At 40.6% G+C, this 19,879-nt stretch overlaps 1 pseudogene; it reads right to left on the bottom strand.

Moving 5' to 3' along the window:
* Nucleotides 1–7,077: 7,077 nt before the first annotated feature.
* On the bottom strand, nt 7,078–19,307 carry LOC113562602 (annotated as a pseudogene).
* Between the last annotated feature and the right edge of the window lie 572 nt (nt 19,308–19,879).

Genomic DNA, 19,879 nt, shown 5'->3' with positions numbered 1-19,879 from the left:
AAGATTTTTATTGCATCTCCATTCGTCACTCAATCGGCATAATTGCTGTTGGTAGCGATCAGCTGTAACAGTTTCATTTGGGCGCAAGAGTTTGTAATACAGCACACCCTCCTGGTCCTACCAAATGCAGAGCAAGGTCTTATGACCGTTAATATTTCTCTTCGGCGTTGAAGTGGATGATTGGCCGGGGTCCAGCCATGATTTCCTCCGCTTGGGATTATCAAAATAAATCCATTTTTCATCGCCAGTCACGATGCACCACAAAAAACTCTTTTTTCTTTGCCTGGCAAGCAAAGAAGTCGCAATAGACAAACGATTCAAAATGGCATTTTCTGACAGCTCATGTGGTAGCCATATCCCTTCCTTATGAATTTTTCCCATGGCATGCAAGCATTTTGAGACGGCCATTGGAGTAACATTTAACGCTTTCGACAACTCTAAAAGCTGGATTCTCATCGAGCAATTCTTGCAGCTCAACATCTTCAAATTTTTTCGGCTGTCCGGGACATTCTTTGTCTTTCACGTCAAAATCACCGTTTCGAAAGCGTTCAAACCAAACTTTACATGTTCTTTCCGATGGAGTTTCATCACCATACACTTTGGAAAATAAGCGATGCGTTTCAGTTGCGGTTGTCTTGAGGTCGAAGTAGTGAAGGAGCACATCTCGGAAAAACAGCTTATCGCGGTTCATTTTCAATCGATTGGAAAATCTCTTTGGCGTCGAGAAATCTAACCTGTGAGGACTGAATCACTTTTAGCAATGTCTAAACTACAAAAGACAAACGACTTCACCATCGAAACTCGTCAGCGTTGGAGCCGGCACCCTCTAGTAGAGAGCAGTAGGAATTAAATTTACCACCTAATAAATTTAATAAAGGAGAGCTCGTCTCGAGCAAAAAGTCTGTAAAGGTGTGCGGTGTGAAGGAGGATAAAAAAGCGCCAAGTATAATTTCATAGTCGATTCTTATTTAAAACCGTCTTAAGTACAATCATAAAATGTTTGAAACCAATCACACAGTTATATTAGCATCTGCTAATACTTGGCGCTGCTAAATCAAATCAATATGGTTATTATCTTATTATTTAAATCTTTATAATCTACACTACAGATTATAATAATTTCCTTACAATCTAAATTAAATTACATAACAAAATTCACCGAAACATATAAAATATACAGGGTATGACAAAAGTATGGAAACCCCTAAATTTTACGAAAACTATGAATTTTAGAAAAAACTATTTCAGACAAAAGTTGTAGGGTTTCAAGTAACACATTACACAACAATATCAGTATGACCTTGCAGCGTGTTGTCAAGGTTACATGAAGGTCATCTTCAATTTCTTAAATGAAAATCCTTATTTTTTATTGCATATTCTTGTAGCTTATCGCGAGAGCTTTCCAAAACATTATAATAAAGTATTTTTTTCATGAAGCATTTTGCGAGTTATGGAGCTTGAAAGTTATTGTATCACCGGCATCAGCATTACCTAAAAGTAATAATCAGGGAGAATTGAATCCCTTCCTGAGGGTCCAATAGAAGCTTCCAATGATCCAACTGCCCTCTCCTTCCCTCCTCCTCCCTGCCCTTCTCCATTTCCCTCCCCCTCCTTCTCCACTGGCCCCTTATTGATACTCCGACGGGGTATAAAACGCAAACGCCAGGGTGTAGAGTGTTATTTTCTCGCGCATAATCATTCAGGGTGATAGCGTCCAGAGCAGAGCACTCTCCGCTTCTGCTGAGAACTTTTGACTTTTTAGTTCGGAAATTAATAAATTAAATATTAATCGTTTGACTAAAAATGGCTAACGAATTGTCGGAGCGTGAAAGAATCACTATCCTCATGATAGTGTTAAGGAACGGATGGGGATGAGTGGATGGGGTGATAAGAAACGATCGTTCACTGAAGTAGGTCGATTATTTAACAACACTTTTCCGAATCGTCAAATTAATAAATCCACTGTTTTGAAAACAATACAGCGTTTTCAAGAAACTGGTAGTGTAAAAAATCGCTCTAGATCAGGCAGGCCATCATCTGCAAATAATGAGAATAAACAACTTGATGTTCTGCAGAGTTTTATTGAAAATCCCCATATGTTTGTTAATAAAGCAGCTCAAGTTCACAACATTGCTCCCAGATCCGTCCGCAGAATGTTAAAAAGAAATAAATTACATCCATCATATAAACTGCAGTACGTTCAAGAATTGCAAGACGGAGATGTTGAGCGTCGTATGTGCTTCTGTGCAAGAATGATGGAGCTACTAGATGCCTCGCCCAACTTTCTGTATAAAATTGTTTTCACAGATGAGGCAACCTTCACGTTGACAGGAGAGGTTAATCAAAATTTTCGCCTCTGGTCAGATGAAAATCCAAATTGGTTGCGGGAAATTAACACGCACTACCCATAAAAAGTAAATGTATGGTGTGGCATAATTGATACTTCTTATTTGATAGGGCTGTTCTTTTTGGAGGGAAATCTCAATGCTCAAATGTACGAGAGATTACTTGTAGATCAAATAATTCCAGCCATACAAAATATTATTCCGAATAACTTCGAGCAAATATAGTTTCAGCATGATGGAGCTCCGCCTTATTGTGGCGCAGGACCACGTCGAATTTTAAATGAGGTTTTCCCACGAAGGTGGATAGGAAGAAGGAACCGAAATGAGGGAGAAGAAGATTGGCCACCTCGGTCACCAGATCTCAGTCCTCTTGATTAATACTTTTGGGGTTACCTGAAGAGTAAGGTTTACGAAACAAAACCTCAAAGTATCCAAGAATTGAGGCTGTGGATAAGGAATAAAGCAGCTTTAATACTTGCTGAATTTAATCGTAGAGCTATTTGTGCGTTCTATCATAGATTGGCATACTGTCAGGAAGTCAATGGAAGCCACTTTCAGAATGTACTGAAAAGGCTCAAACCCACGGAGTACAAGATTTAGTCATTAAAAAGAGGAACGTCCTTCAGACTTCAGTCTTTATTTATTCCGCAATGAATCACCACACATCCACACCCATGCCGATACTTTTACACACACATGCGCGCGTGCACACACGAAAGTGAAAATCGACTGTACAACCTCAATGCGGTTTACCATGTATAATGCTGATGCCGGCGATACCGTAGTTTTCAACCTCCATAACTCGCAAAATACTTTATAAAAAAACTTTATTATAGTGTTTTGGAAAGCTCTCGCGATAAGCTACAAGAATATGCAATAAAAAATGGGGATTTTCATTTAAGAAATTGAAGATGACCTTGATGTGACCTTGACAATACTCTTCAAGGTCATACTGATATTGCTGTGTAATGCGTTACTTGAAACCCTACAACTTTTGTCTGAAACAGTTTTCTCCAAAATGCATAGTTTTCGTAACATTTAGGGGTTTCCATACTTTTGCCATACCCTGTATGTTACAAATATTGTTGAAGTTATTCTACACGTAATTCTAATGTCACGCACACATACATACACACAGGTGTGCATGAGAAAGAGAGAGGCGCATCCACAAGAAAAAAGGAAAGAGAATAAGGCTGTTATTGCAGCTCTTGTTTAGCCGGGTGCTTGGCACGTATTTTCTCTTTTGGGTCTTGCTTGTATCGATGAATCACAAAACGAGACAGTTTTACCTTTTATCTTGATTTATTTTGCGTCTTACAAACTCAACTCTTTTTTGAGGCGTGATTGCCCGTACGAAACGTGACTTGGTAACGTACCGACTAACTGACTCAGCGCCTCTCTCGGCAACTAAAAAACTATATCTACCGTGACATCTAACATACAATCAAACGTGTTAAAAATGCCATAAGCGTAACAAAAATTCTATGGGCCATCGGCCTAAACAAAGGCAATTAACATTGATTCGGTTTAGTGCCAAATATTAAGTCTTAAGACGATACTAATACGGCTGTGTGATTAGTTTCAAACATCTCATGGTTGTACCAGAGAGAAACCTGAGAGGGGCCACGCCAGCGTTTTGCCTCTTACGCTTTACCAGACTAATTGCAGCGCCATACGCCTGCTTACGCCCATTTCGAAGCTGGAACTATTTCGCTACACCCATTTTCCAATGATAAAATATCCGTGCCGGTGCTACGCCCATTTTCTGACACTGATGGTAAAGTTTCCACTTGGTGTGTGTCCGTGCTACGCTCCTAATTCTCGTATTGAGAAACACGGCAGCGAGTTCTTTCCGCATATTATGCGCGTGATTTTCTCTTTGTACACTGTTGTAAGAGTATTAGCACGTGTACGCGCACATGAAAAACTCTCGGGAAAAATATGAAATACATATAATTATTATATTGTATCAATATCATTGTTATTAAATAATGATTATGATGAATTTGGTACAGATAAAATAAAACTATCGACAGAGAATGAAATGATATTTGTGTAATAAAATAAATAAAATATAAAGTGATGTAATAAAGTAAAAACTAAAGTGTTATCTAATTAATAAAGGACAATTTTGACAGAATTTGAAAATAATTTTTCCGTTTTTATTTATCAGAACAGAATTTAACGTTCGTCCATTACAATAAAACATGTAATTCGGGAAGGAAATAGGTTTTAGTATTTTGGATTTTGGAGAATAAAATATGTCTATAATTTATTTATATTATTTATTTGTTTTTATATATTTATTTATTATAATAATAAATGTTTATCCCTTTTGACGCATTTACTTCTGTGTCCCTTCCTCTGCCCCTTCCTCTGCCCCTTCCTCTGCCCCTTCCTCTGCCTCTTCCTCTTCCTCTGCCTCTGCCTCTGCCTCTTCCCCTGCCTCGACTTCTTCCTCGCCACATTGCGGCGAGGAAGGTCTCCATTATGCTGTTAAATGTTCCGGCCTGTAAGAACAAAGAAATATACATATAAGAAAACATGTATGATATTTTCGTTCAATACATATACATATGTGAAACAGCGTTAATAAAATTAACATTTCGCGAATTTCAGTATTAACTGCATTTTATCGAACGGTGTCGCATACATCAGATGTGATTATTTGCGTACATATCACATATGATTATGTGCGACTAAAGTGTTAACATTGACTGCGTCCCGATATTCACTGTTATTTACCTTCATAAAATAATTTTTGTACCAGTACTGAAGAATTATAATTTACGTCACAATGGTAATTATATAGAATACGGACCTCACCTCAAATATCCATGAATTTATTCAACGCATTTTTGCACAAATTTAAAGAATCTGGTGAAAAGAATTGTTGCTCTATCCGGCAAAGCGAGTTATTTATCGTCAAAGTTAACGGGTCTGACAGATAATGACATCTGTCATACTGTTAATTCTACATGGGTGTTTGATTTTCCGCGCAGCGAGGTCCACCGCGCACTCCTTACTTCCCCCCTGTTTACGGCCCGAAACTTGGTTTATAATTGTTGGGTTATCGGAATGCAGCCATTACTAATACAAAAGTAACCAATTTTTATACTTACGGTTAATACGATTGAATCGGTCGTCGTTATCGCCGGGGCCGCTGTCGTCGTCGCCGGGGCCGTCGTCGCCGTTGCCGGGGCCGCCGTCGTCGTTGCCGGGGCCGCCGTCGGCGTTGCCGGGCCCGTGATCGTTGTCGCCGGGGCCGCCGTCGTCGTCGCCGGGACCGCCGTCGGCGTTGCCAGGGCCGCTGTCGGCGTTGCCGGGCCCGTGATCGTCGTCGCCAGGGCTGCCGTCGCCGTCGCCGGGGCCGCCGTCGCTGTTGCCGGGACCGTCGTCGTCGTTGCCATTCTTTTATCAAATTCTGCAACAATTCAGAACACTTATTAGACATGCATAAACATCAAGTATACACTTATTAACAATGTACAATTACATTATGTATACTCACAAAAGTATTTCGGACCGCAGGACACGCAGGACGCAACGCAGTACAATGATCGACGTTCGACGATCGTTGGCGGCACGCCACAAGTCGCGCGATCGCCTTTTCCACGCGCGCATATGCGCGCATGCCACGAAACCAATGAAATCAAAAATACGTTTAAGACTGTGACCTGAGAGCGGCCAGGCCGCCGTTTACGTCCATATTTTTGCATTGAGAAATTTGAGAAATACAACACCGAATGTGAACTTACATTCCATTTAACATGCACATGATCTTTCTTCATTATGAAAAAAGATCATGTGCATGTTAAATGGAATGTAAGTTCACATTCGGTATTGTATTTCTCAAATTTCTCAATGCAAAAATATGGGCGTAAACGGCGGCCTGGCCGCTCTCTGCTGTGACAATCACACTTTATTCTACATTTTATATGAAATACAAGTTGTAACGCGTGTAATAATTAATGTATATGAAAATATCCATAGTTATACATAATAATAATTACAATAAAATACGTAAGTTGTATTGTGTACCTTTTCAGCATATGCTTGTCGCCTTTAATCGACAGTCGCCGAATGCTCGCGTATCAGTCACGTAAAGATCCTGTTTCAAAAATATAATTGAAATACAATAATTTCAACTTGTCACCAACCTTTACATATAATTTTAGTATAATGGATGGTATGAAAAAAACCCCTACAGCGGTTTCAATTCCAATGGCACTCAAGCCGATCATATCGCAACAATATACAGTTCTGGCAAAATTCGGCGAAAGATAAAGAAATATACACCAAGTTAGAAATTATTCTTCTCACATTCGACTATGATTGGTCAATGTAATATGTATAAGGGGAAAAGCAAGAGAGGAAGAATTATTTTTTCTCACAGTAGGAAAATGTTGTAGCGCTATTATTTCCCCACCACCTTGCGGTAGATAGCATGGTGCGTTTTTTTATAGTGGTATCCCCAATAGGCCTAATCCACTGTTTTTTACACATAAGGTAAAAATTATTGCACAAGTTTATAAATTCATTATCAGTTAATACATTTTTATTGAGACTATAAATATCTGTATATAACTTTTATATAAATAATAATTTTTTAATATTTTGTTATAATTACGTTTATATTAAAATAGTATTGTTTACGTAGAATACATATTTATAAAGAATACAAACATTTTACTGAAAATTATAACTATATAATTTTTCTTACTACATTTTGCTTAAATAATTGTAACTACATAGTTGTCATTGGCATAAATAAACATGACGCAAAGATCGCAATCACAGTTGAAAAAATTGCATAAATCTAAGACTAGCAGGTCTTATCACGGGAAAATCTACACTGGTTGATGTAGATTTCCTACTAATAACTGCAATAAACAGTTATGAGCTTTTGATATCTCTTTCTTCCACAATGTATATTTCAGGACATCTCTTTCTTTGTTATTATCTTATTTGAGTAAATTATTCAATTTACTCATATCATATACATCTAGGTATTCATTAATTTCTCCTTCCTTTGTATCTGTAGAATACTGTATGCCAATGATTCACATCTATATCACATTAAAATCCTTCTTTCAAATCTCGCTACTACATCGCATCATTCGCATACTACTATTACTTGTATCACATTATTGCTAATAACAAAAATGCTTACGAATTTGCAATTTCATAGCATGATCGCATCGAACCTTCCTTTAATCCGTGATAAAACCTGTCTAGTCTTTGATTTATGCTATTCTTTCAACTGTGATCGCGATCTTCCACGAAATTGAAAAATTCGTTTATTTTTGTTATTATTATATTTGAAATTAATATTTATTAAAATGTAACGACGTTTGCAACCAATTAATATTCTCTGTATTATAAATTATGTAAGATATTTTGGCATTATGAAAACAATGTCGATCATGATACAAGCAAATATAGTAAAGTAAAAGAATAATGTGTATTCTACGTAATTTCTTATATTTTTTTACCTTATTTTTCCTTTATATTAGTCTTTCTTCTTCTCTTTCATTTTTTCTTCTTTTCTTTTTTAGTTTCCAAAATTCTTTTGATATTCGTACATTTACTTGTTTGTTATACGTTTGTATTTATTTTCAATCATTTCTTTCTTAAATATTGTGCTTTCGTTTTCTTTTAACGTATGCTTAAAGGTACTCAAGATGATTACCAAGTCTTATATATTCCTTTCACTTTTTTTTTACTAATGATTTGTTTTGTTCTCAACTGTTATGCACTTGACAAAATCTTCACTTTTCTACATGATGCATCTGTCTTTTCTCCAGCACGATTATTATATCTCGTGCGAGAGTATATTTTTACGGTAATCATATATTTTAATGTTTGCAGTCGATGATTATAACACTCGTTATTAACATCAAACCATGCAGCATATACTTTATTCGTTTCTTTTATACCTTCCATTACAATTTTATCAAGAATGTGTGCGGATGACCAGTAAAGCTGCCACGTTTTATTAAACGCTAATAACTGTATTATTACGATGTTTATAAATATATTTGTCGGTCGAACTAATTTTGTGACTTTTGGAGCGTCTTCATCAGCATTCGGATATTCTCGAAATTCTATGTACTTCTCATTTGCTGCTGACTTGTCCATTGCACAGTGGGCCAGGGGACCTGATTCCATGGCCAAAAGTCAAATTTTTTAACTTTCAAATTTGTACTCAAGTATTAGGCCATTGTAATCTGTAATAGTTAAAGTATTTATATCATAAGTTATTTGCTACTTAATGAAATCCCACTCTGTTGACAGTTACGCAAAGTATAAAAATGCATTTTAAGTTCTCACGTACTTTTCCTTCAAATATTTCATATATTTATAAATCTGTCATTAATTTCAAAATGTTTGCTTTTTCTCGTTCATCCTTAGACATACACAAGTACAAAAAATAATAATTGTATTTAACAAAGTACTTTTTAGTTAAGTTCAGTAGTATTGATGTTTACAAGTAATTAGTACTTTAGTAAAGTATCTACTGCGATTTGATCGTTCTCCGGCGTTCCTCTAGTTCCCGAAAAATTACACATATCAGTGTGTTCCTTATAATGTGTACTTCAAGGTAGAAGTGCCCATTTTTGCCCATTTTCATAAATTACGCTAAAAATTGCAAATAACGGAGCCAGTATCCGAGCGGCAAATATCAGTTCTGATCGTAGACATATATGAATAGACGGAGCATGCAGCTAAAAACATGTGCCTGGATGAGTAATATGACTGCGATAGAAACAGAGATTGTATGCATTTTCTCTCTCTCTCTCTTTCTCTTTTCGCGTATGCGTACATTGTTAGTTGCTATGTACAAATATAGCAATTTATTTATGTATCATTTGTTTATCACGCGCGAAGAGAGAGAGAATGCGTACAATCTCTGTTTCTATTGCAGTCATTATTCATTTATCGAGGGATACGCCGTAGAAGGGCGTAGGCAATGCTACGTCTATGTATGTACATGTCTATGGTCCTGACCGTACCGGTACCGCTCCGCGCTCTAGAGAACAATTGCGGCCGCGCCTCGTCGTGTATCGTTCTGCTTTTAACTTGCTTTCCAGCTTGCATTTACTTCGCTTTTTATCATAACTTGAAAACTATCATTTTTCCTTTCCTTTTACTCTTTTTTCTTGTAGCCCTAATTATATTGTGCATATAATGGCGAAGTTTACTAAAAGAGAAATTCTTGAGTTTCTAATGACAAATGATCTAGATTCAACTATTATTTACATTGTGTCGAAACTGAATTTGAATATTGAAAACATCCCGAGATCAGAATTAGAATCTTTAAAAGTCGCTATACGGACCCTCAAATCTAAACGCAATGCGAAATTTCAAGCCGCGAAAAGAATGTCAGAAAGATTTGAATCTACCAACGCTGTCTGGCTGAATTCCGATTTTTCTATTCCTCTTTCCATGGCACAACATTCTGCTTCATCTTCCCATTTTGGTCGCCCAGTACTTGAGTTTGCTAAAAAATCTGATCGTTCAAAACGTCGCGAAGTTGCCAAAATTAGTACTGAGCTAAAACATGATCCCGTAAGAATGATAATGGTTTGTCGTTATGCAGCGAAACAATCTTCAAATACAGACTTGTATACCGTTCTCGATAAAAGTTTGGAAAGTTCAGAAACACCAAAAAAAATAAGGAAATTATTGAATGAACCAACTATTTCATTAAGGAAGAAAACTGCGCAAGAAGCTTTAGCGTTCTTATTTGATAAATCGCTTTCTAAGGAAGTATATCAAAATATGCGTTTGGAAACAAAATCATGCGGAGCAAATATTTGGCCACCGTATAACGATGTTAGAACTGCTAAAGCAGAATGCAGGCCACCAAAAGAAACAGTTTCTATTTCAGAAAAAAAAGCAGAGACCACTGTTCAATCGCTGCTTAAACACACTACAGAAAGAATTATAAAGTTACAAGCAGAAGTGATTGTTCAATATATGCAAAACGAAGGGGTTATGAAAATAGAAGCAATAATGATGTGTTCTTGGGGATTTGATGGAAGCTCCAATTTTTCATGTTTTAAGCAAAACTACAAATTGGCAGAGGAAAATATACCGCAGAGTGATCAAAATTTATTTATTACCACAATTATTCCATTACGATTATCAACAGCAAACAATGTTATATTATGGAATAATAAAGCATCTCAATCTCCAAGATCTTGTCGTCCTCTTACAATAGAATATACAACAGAATCAAAAGATGTTGTTTTGAAACAAAAACAAAATGTGGAGGGTCAAATAGACAGATTAGAAGTTCTCGAAGTTCAATTGGATGAAGATCATTGTATTCGTATCCATTTTTCTTTATTTCTTACATTAATAGATGGCAAAATATTGAATATTATTACAAATACTAAGTCGATGCAATCTTGTCCAATGTGTCATGCAACTCCTAAAATGTTTAATACACTCAGTAACAAAGATAAGGGCATCTTTCTACCAGATCCGAAATCTCTTCATTACGGGCTCTCTCCACTTCATTCCTGGATAAGAATCTTTGAAACATGTTTGCACATTTCTTACAGGATTAATATCAAAGTGTGGCAAATTAGAAGTTCTAAGAATAAAGAAGAATTTGCACAAAGAAAAAAGCAAGTACAAAGTCGTCTTTGGGAAAAGTTGGCACTAATAGTGGACAAGCCAAAACCAGGAGGCTTTGGTAATACTAATGATGGCAATACAGCACGCAAGGCTTTCGAGAAACTAGAACTCCTTGCGGAATATCTTGATCTCAATCCTAAGTTACTCTATAATTTCAAAACTATTTTAGTCGCCCTCTCTTGCCATCTTCCAATTGACCCACAAAAATTTCAAACATTTTGCGATACGACTGCCGAACTCTACGTTATGAACTACAATTGGTTTCCTATGCCTTCGACATTACATAAAATTCTTATGCATGGTGCTGATGTTATTAGAACAAGTCTTCTGCCAATAGGTATGCTTGCCGAGGAAGCTTCCGAATCTCGGAATAAAGATTATAAAAATTACAGGTTATCTCACTGCAGAACTTTTAGTCGCAAAGCAAACATAGAAGACATGTTTTACAGAGCTATGGATAGCACGGATCTAATTATTTGTTCCTGTGCTTGGTTCTTCAATCGTTGCCGACGAATTGCACTTTCGGCTACTCGATCCACCTTGGTGCAACACGGCGAGAAGCAAAGGAAGACCGTAAAGCTGAATAAGTGAAAGAGCGGACGATGTGAAATGAACTTTGAATGTATGATTAACAAAGGCTTTATTGTAACACGTCGAAAGCGCGTTTTAACAGCAAAGAAACTTCGTAAGAGATACACTGTGGCTTTAAGTCCGATCGACTCGACTCGCGATGCTCTAATGACAATGATCAGCTGATTCGGAAGCTAGCCGGTGTCGGATTCGGTAGCGGGGAAAGACGAACGCGTGTTTGTCTTCGATTCGCTTCATAACAAGTTCTTATTTTGAGGCTTAGAATCGATGAAAGGAATATGTACATGCAAAAATTAAGATGATAAAGAAAATCGCAGTTGTAATTATTGATAAAAGTCTGAACATTACCGCCCGCTTCAGGGGCGATGACGCCGCTGATAATGGACGAAGAACTAATGATATAATCAGCGAGGATAATGAACGCACGCGTGAATTACGATTACGACGAGACTATTTGCAAGTGTGACCGAACACGACAAACCCAAAGAACAGCGAAATAATAGAGAGTAATTTTATGACACGTAAAGCGGACAAAGTTTGGTGATGGGGCGTTTGTATGTCGACGTCGACGTGCGCACCGAAACCACCCGGACAAGGCCATCCGCGCCGGGATGAACGGCGATGACTCTTGCCAGAGGCCACTTGCTTGGCGGTGTGCGCTCGTCGACGACGAGAACAAGATCCCCCGTTTTGACATGGCGTTCGGGCTGGTGCCATTTGTTACGAGTTTGGAGATGGTGAAGATACTCTGCCGACCATCTCTTCCAGAATCGGTCAATGAACTGGCGCAGCAATTGCCAGCGTGAGAGTCGAGAGACGGGAACGTCGATTAAAATTGGCTCAGGAACTACTGCCAGCGGTGCCCCAATGAGAAAGTGCGCAGGTGTCAGCACGTCCAGGTCGTCAGGATCTTCCGATAATGCACAGAGAGGCCTGGAATTGAGTACTGCCTCAATTTGTGTTAGCAGCGTGTTGAACTCCTCGTATGTCAGAACGGCGTCTTCAATGATACGACGAAGATGGAACTTGGTTGACTTCACCGCGGCCTCCCACTTGCCGCCGAAATGAGGCGCTCCAGGCGGATTAAATTTCCAAGCCGTGCCATCAGCAGCGAGAACGTGTGCAAGATCAGCTAGCTCCTTGGAGGCTGCGGAGAACATTCGTCGCAATTCGGCATTGGCTCCAACAAGATTGGTTCCGCAATCGCTCGTTATCGTTTGACACAAGCCTCGGCGTCCGGTGAAGCGTTTGCACGCAGCGAGAAAGCCTTGAGTGGTGTAGTCTGTGGCAAGCTCTAGGTGTATTGCTGAAGATGAAAAGCAGACAAATACAACGAGATAACCTTTATACTGACGAGCGGAGCGTCCACGCCATGTGCGCAACGTGAACGGCCCAGCATAGTCGACACCCGAATTGAGGAACGGTCGTGCCGGTGTAACCCGAGAAGAAGGAAGCTGGCCCATAAGTTCTCGTGCTGCGACTGCACGGTAGCGAGAGCAGCGAACGCATCGTCGAACGAACGAGCTGATAGGAGAGCGACCACCCAGAATCCAATATTGCCGGCGGAGCGTGGCTAGCATAAGTTGCACCCCGCCATGAAGAGTTCGATGATGCACGTCTGAGATGACGAGGCGAGAGAATGAGCACTCTCGAGGTAGAATGGCAGGATGCTTAGCATCTGGATCCAGCAGTGAATGGTTGAGTCGTCCACCAACTCGGAGAATACCATCTTGACCTAAAATAGGAGTCAGTTTTGATAATGGATTCGAGCGAGGGAGTGGGGTACCCTTTGAGACGGCGTGCAACTCATTGGCGAAGTAGCGACTTTGAGTTTCTTTGATCCAGAAAAGTAGCGACTCGTGAATTTCCTCAGGCGTAAGTGCATGCGGATTTGATGGATGTGGATTGCTTCTGAACCGAGAAACACAGCGCTTAAGCCAGGCAGTGATACGCAGCAGCCGATTGAGCTGCGAATACCGATCGATCAGGTCCCAGGTTGACTTGAGTGCGATGTTGATCATCGTGCAGCGAGAGCGTCGATGCTCTAGATCGACCGTAACGTCGAGAGCGGGCACGGTTGTCGGCCACATCACAGACGGTTGTTTCAGCCAGGCAGGTCCGTGCCACCAGAGCTCATGATTGAGAAGTTGAAGTGGCAGAAGTCCCCTGGATGCGCAGTCGGCTGGATTATCGGTTCCAGCGACGTGGTGCCATTTTGCATCTGGAACAAGCTCCTGAATTACAGCGACCCGATTTGCGACAAATTCTGCCCATTGTGATGGCTGACCTCTAATCCACGCGAGACTAACGCTAGAGTCAAGCCAAAGATGCACTGGAACAGATTGATACTTGAGGAGTATTTTGCGGATGCAAGAGATCAGACGAGCCAGCAGCATCGCAGCGGATAACTCAAGTCGAGGAATCGTCTGTTTTTTGAGTGGAGCTACTTTGCTTTTTGCCACGAGTAAAGTGATATTAACATCTGAAAACTCAGAGAATGAGCGAAGGTAGACGACAGCCCCGAGAGCGTCGTGTGACGCGTCGGAGAAGCCATGGATTTCAATGGCCTGCGAGTCTGAGTGCGTATGAAGCCACCTCGGAATGGAGTACGACTCCACGGTCGTGAGATTGTCGGCGAAGCTCACCCATTTCTGCGAAATTGCGGCTGGAACGGGGTCATCCCATTCGAGCTGGTCCTTCCAGAGCTGCTGAATGAGCATTTTCCCAACGAGAGTGATGGGCGAGAGCCAACCAAGAGGATCAAAGAGCTGAGAGATACGAGACAGAATTGTGCGCTTCGTGATAGAAGAAGAAGAGACAACAGCACTGACCTTGAATCGGAACGTGTCTGAGTTTGGATTCCATATGAGTCCGAGAGTTCTAGCCTCTGCGTTGAATTCTCGGTTCGAAAAATCAAGTTGCGAAGATTCGTGAATATTGGCAAGTATGGTGCGATCGTTGGTGGACCACTTCTGCAACGGAAAGCCGCCCGCTATGAGTAACTGTGCTAACTGCTTGGCTTTGTCAGCCGCGCGTTCTGGGGTGTCAGCACCTGAAAGCACATCGTCAACGTACATATCATCACGTAAGATCTGAGCTGCTTGTGGAAAGCCATGTTCCTCATCGTCAGCAAGTTGTAAAAGAACACGTATTGCTAAGAATGGCGAACATGCTAAACCGAAGGCGACCGTGCAAAGAAGATATTCGAGCGGAGGCCCCGCTTCACTCCAAATGATCTTTTGAGCTGGTTGATCGTCAGGGTGAACGAGAATCTGCCGATACATTTTTTCGATATCAGCTGCGAACACGTATGGATGGACACGCCAACGGAGCAGAACGGCGTCGAGATCCTGTTGAAGCTTTGGACCAGTGTGAAGGCAGTCGTTGAGTGAGTATCCAGACTTTGTGCGGTATGATCCGTTAAAAACAACTCGCAGTTTGGTTGTAGTGCTTTGTTGACGAAGAACTCCGTGATGTGGCAGATATACAGAGGCGGATTGTACGTCGGTGGGACGGTGCAGCGTTGCATGTGCCGTAAACTAGCGTACTCCGCCATGAAGTTCTTGTATAGTTGACCAAAGGTGTTGTTGATGACGATCTGTCGCTGTACTCGTCGCATGGATTGCTCCGCAGCCTGGCGAGTATCCCCCAGGCATCCGATATCAGACCGGAACGGCAGCCTGACAATATAGCGTCCAGTTGGATCACGAGAGTGAGTTGTGCGAAAGTGCTCTTCGCACGCTTGTTCATCTGCGTTGAGCCTCGCGTGAGTCGATGACGGAATGTCCTCCTGAGTCCAGAACCTTTGCAAGGAGTCATTGAGACTAAGTTCTTCGTCGGAGGAAAGCGATACGGTCGTCACTTGGTGGATTTGGCTGTATTTTTGGAGGTTGATCCGGAGACGATCCAACCAAGTGTAGTGTGCTGAGCGACAGGAGCATTGGATGGTCCCTTGCGGAGCTCATCACGAAGAAGATGTCCATAGATGTCAGCTCCGAGGATGATATCTATCTGAGCTGGCGTCGCAAAGTCTGGATCGGCGAATGGTAGTCCCTCAAGATGGTCCCATGAAGAAGTGTTGATTGGCTCCGATGGTATTTTACCTGTCAACTGAGGTAGGATATAAGCAGTTGCCGTAAAGACTGATGATGGGTCGACACACGACTGAAGTTGCACGGAAACCACTCCCCGGACAGATCCGACTTTGTGAGCACCGACTCCAGCGATGTTCAGCGACGATCGACTGCGCGAAAGACGCATTAATTGAACGATAGATTCACGAATCAATGAGATTTCTGAACCCTGATCCAAGAGTGCGCGAATTACGAGACTTCGTGATTCATCAACCAAGAGACGAACCTGAGCTGTGGCGAGCAGAGTTTGTCGCTCGGAATGATCGACTCCAGATGAAACGAAGTGAGCTACGGCGGTTGGTTTCTCGACACTTACTACTGAAGAGGAAGGCGAACTCGATGATGAAAGAAATGGACCTGATGGTGTGAATGTTGTCTCCCGATGAAGCAGAGTATGATGTTGAGCCTTGCACAGGCGACATCGTTTGAGACAGCGACAATCTGCAAGACGATGATTTCCGAGGCAGTTGAAGCACAGATTTTTTGTCTCAACGAATTTCCGACGATCGTCAAGAGATTTGGACGCAAACTCTGAGCATGAGGCGATATAGTGCGAAGCTGAGCAACAGGAGCATCCCGATTTGGTTATTGCAGCTGAGTGAATACGAACAGGCTTAGATTTTGAGCCTGCTTTCGGAGCAGTTAACTTGGAGGCGGAATTGCGAGAACTGATAGCCTCGAGAGCGCGAATGCGCCCTTCGAGAAAGACCTCCAGTTGAGAGAATGTAGCTAGCTCCGTGGACTCACCGAGGTGAATTTCCCATGCTTCGAGAATGGTAGGGTCCAATCTTCGAGTGACGAAGTGGACGAGAATCGAGTCCCAGCTTTCAACGGGAACGTGGAGAGCAGCTAGAGACCCGAGAGATTCCTTGATCGTAGAAAGAAGGTGCTTGAGATCGCTACTTGTAGCTTGCGTGAGCGGTTTCAAGTCGAAGATTCGATCAAGGTTCGAAGAAACAATAGCGCGCTTATTTTCGTATCGCGAAGTGAGCGATTCCCATGCGCGAGGAAAGTTATCAGACGTAATCGATATATTTGCAATGAGTCGCGACGCTTCACTCGAAACCTGGCTTCGTAGATAATGCAATTTTTCCACGGGAGAGAGATCAATGTTGCCGTGATTTCGGTAAGCTGATTTCGGCAAAGCGCGACTAGATCCGGAACAGCAGGTCGATTGACTAGTGTTGAGTGCGTCTGGTTTCGGCTCAGCGAATGAGTCTTGCAATTGAAGAAGATTCGATTTAGAGTCGAAGTAAGATTCCTCACAAGTTGCATATAAATCTTTTGAGAAATAGTCAAGTGAGCGTTGTTCGTCCGTAATAGATTCGACTAATTTATCGTGGTTCGATTGAAATTTATTCCAGTCTGAGTCGAGCTGGTGGATTCGCGCGGTTAATGTAAACTTGTTTAGTTTCTCTTGTCCAAGTTTTTTTGTATTTGTGTAAGCCCGAGCTATTCGACCGAAGAGATCTTGTTGTTTCTCGACAACAGAAGTGACGGTTGGCATGGTGAAAAACTTCGAAAGGTCGAGTGAGTAATGAGCTGACACCGATAATGATAATTACTTGGAATGGCAAAGAATAACGATTGACAGAATGTGGCTTACAGATTTCGACGCTGAACCCCTTCTTACAACGGACGACCAGGCGGACCCTCGTGGAGTTCAATCTCAGCAACCAGGAGGTCGAAACATAGATAGCACTAGAATGGACACTGTGAGAAAGAAGCGACAAAGAAGATCCGGCTCGAAGGACCACAAATGTGCTTGGTTCTTCAATCGTTGCCGACGAATTGCACTTTCGGTTACTCGATCCACCTTGGTGCAACACGGCGAGAAGCGAAGGAAGACCGTAAAGCTGAATAAGTGAAAGAGCGGACGATGTGAAATGAACTTTGAATGTATGATTAACAAAGGCTTTATTGTAACACGTCGAAAGCGCGTTTTAACAGCAAAGAAACTTCGTAAGAGATACACTGTGGCTTTAAGTCCGATCGACTCGACTCGCGATGCTCTAATGACAATGATCAGCTGATTCGGAAGCTAGCCGGTGTCGGATTCGGTAGCGGGGAAAGACGAACGCGTGTTTGTCTTCGATTCGCTTCATAACAAGTTCTTATTTTGAGGCTTAGAATCGATGAAAGGAATATGTACATGCAAAAATTAAGATGATAAAGAAAATCGCAGTTGTAATTATTGATAAAAGTCTGAACAGTTCCATAAGTCTTGAATCCCGACATAAAAAGAAAAAAGTATTAAAACTTAGTCAGGAAGTGAGAAATTTACTTGCAATTCCTCAAGAAAATGAAGAGTATAACCCTAACATAGAAAGCGATAACGAAACAATTGAGTTGCCAGGTATCTCTCAAACATTTGAGATTTTAAACAATATTGAATTATCAGATGATGATGAAGAGATTCATTTAACGTGAGAGGCCAGGGGAACTCACTCAGAAAGCACCCCGAGACATAAGAGGCGAGGGGAACTCATTTAAAAATACCGAAAATTTCATTGTGGTCTATAATCGTAGTGTAATCTCATTATGACAAGCTCTGGTATAGGCCAAATACAGGTATAACAATTGTTTTTACATACAGAATTCCGTTTTTAAATATTTTTAAATCATTTTGGTCACCATATTGCATCCGCCATTTTGAATTTTAGGATTTTTACTTCATAATTCTAATCAGCGACTCATAACACTCCCTCCCAAAAAAGCAGCATATAAATCCGTAATTCTAATCAGCGACTCATAACACTTCCTCCCCAAAAAGCAGCATATAAATCCGACGTTTTTAATATTTTAGTCGTCATATTGAATTCACCATTTTGAATTTTTAAATTTAAATAACATATTTGAAATCAGTAACTCAAAACACCTTTATAAAACGAGTGTTACGCAAATCCTATCAATATCCTATAAATTTTAGACTTTTGGCTACCGAACCATGGTTCCTGGCCCACTGTACATTGGCGTTTTGACCATAACATTACGGCATTTATCACATCTCCTTTTTTCAATATTTCGTCGGGCCACAAATCCAGCAAAGTATGCTATAGCATTCTCATTGTAACTACTGTGTTCCTCATTTCCGATATCAAAATATTCTTCCATTATATTTACATCTTCCATAAATAATTCATTGTCCTCATCTACATCACATTCTACAGTAGTACTGTATGTATTCTAACGTCTTAGTAAGTTTACTTGGTCGAGTAATAAGAGTCTCTGTTTCTGGGCATTGTACATTGCCTTTGTCACTCGTTTGAATATATCCTGTTGAAAGTATGTGCCTGATAGAAAGTCGTACCATTCTTGCCGTAGGATTAGGATTAAATCCTCCGCGTTGTCGCGGTTTAGAAAATAAATGCTCCACAGAATCCTGATTGCATAATCCTGTTGTTAGTTCAAAATTTTCATTGTCAGTTATGAGTTCCTTATAAAGTGCAAGAATAGACTTTATAGTTATAACAAAGCCTTTGAAACAAGGCACTTGAATTATTGTTTCTGCTGATTTTGACCACCTTGAGCACCATTCCGCAAATTTTGTTAATAAAATTACAAGATATGGATTTTTAGAGGATAATGATCGTTTTCCACCAAATTGTATTTTCAGACTATAAGAAATGCAAGCATCGATAACATTATTCATGTATTCTGCAAAATCTGCTGTAGCTTCCCATGTACTTGTATTTAATTCCTGTTCGTGACCGGCGGTTTTTATTGCTGCTGCAAAAGTATGACTGAACAATTGAAATGCTCTTTTAACATTCATAGCTTCGAAACTATTCGGACGAATGTGCACTTCTGTAATGTGGGATAATAGATTAGAACCTCCTTTTGTGGAATTGTCGATGGACTATGTCCTTTCAAAATCAGAGTATGATGCGATTACATTTCCATCGCAATAAATATTTCCATGCGTTCTGAAGAAACTTGCTAATCTTTTTATCAGATGTGGGAAATCAAAGGAAGCGTAATATTTCTTTTCTTTATGTATGAAAAATGGCTGTGTGGAATGAACACCGAGTTGAGCATAGGCACTTTGATTACATGTACCTTGGTCACATGTTACAAGTCGCACATCAGCACCTGTTTGGTGGCGGTGCGGAGCGAAAACACATATTCTATATTTGATAGCACGATGTGCTCGAATTTTGC

The sequence above is a fragment of the Ooceraea biroi genome, chromosome 9 (genome assembly GCF_003672135.1).
Source record: "Ooceraea biroi isolate clonal line C1 chromosome 9, Obir_v5.4, whole genome shotgun sequence".
In the NCBI taxonomy this organism is placed as follows: Eukaryota; Metazoa; Arthropoda; class Insecta; order Hymenoptera; family Formicidae; genus Ooceraea; species Ooceraea biroi.
Note: the sequence above shows the minus strand (reverse complement) of the source record. Positions and strands in the feature narration are given on the sequence as shown.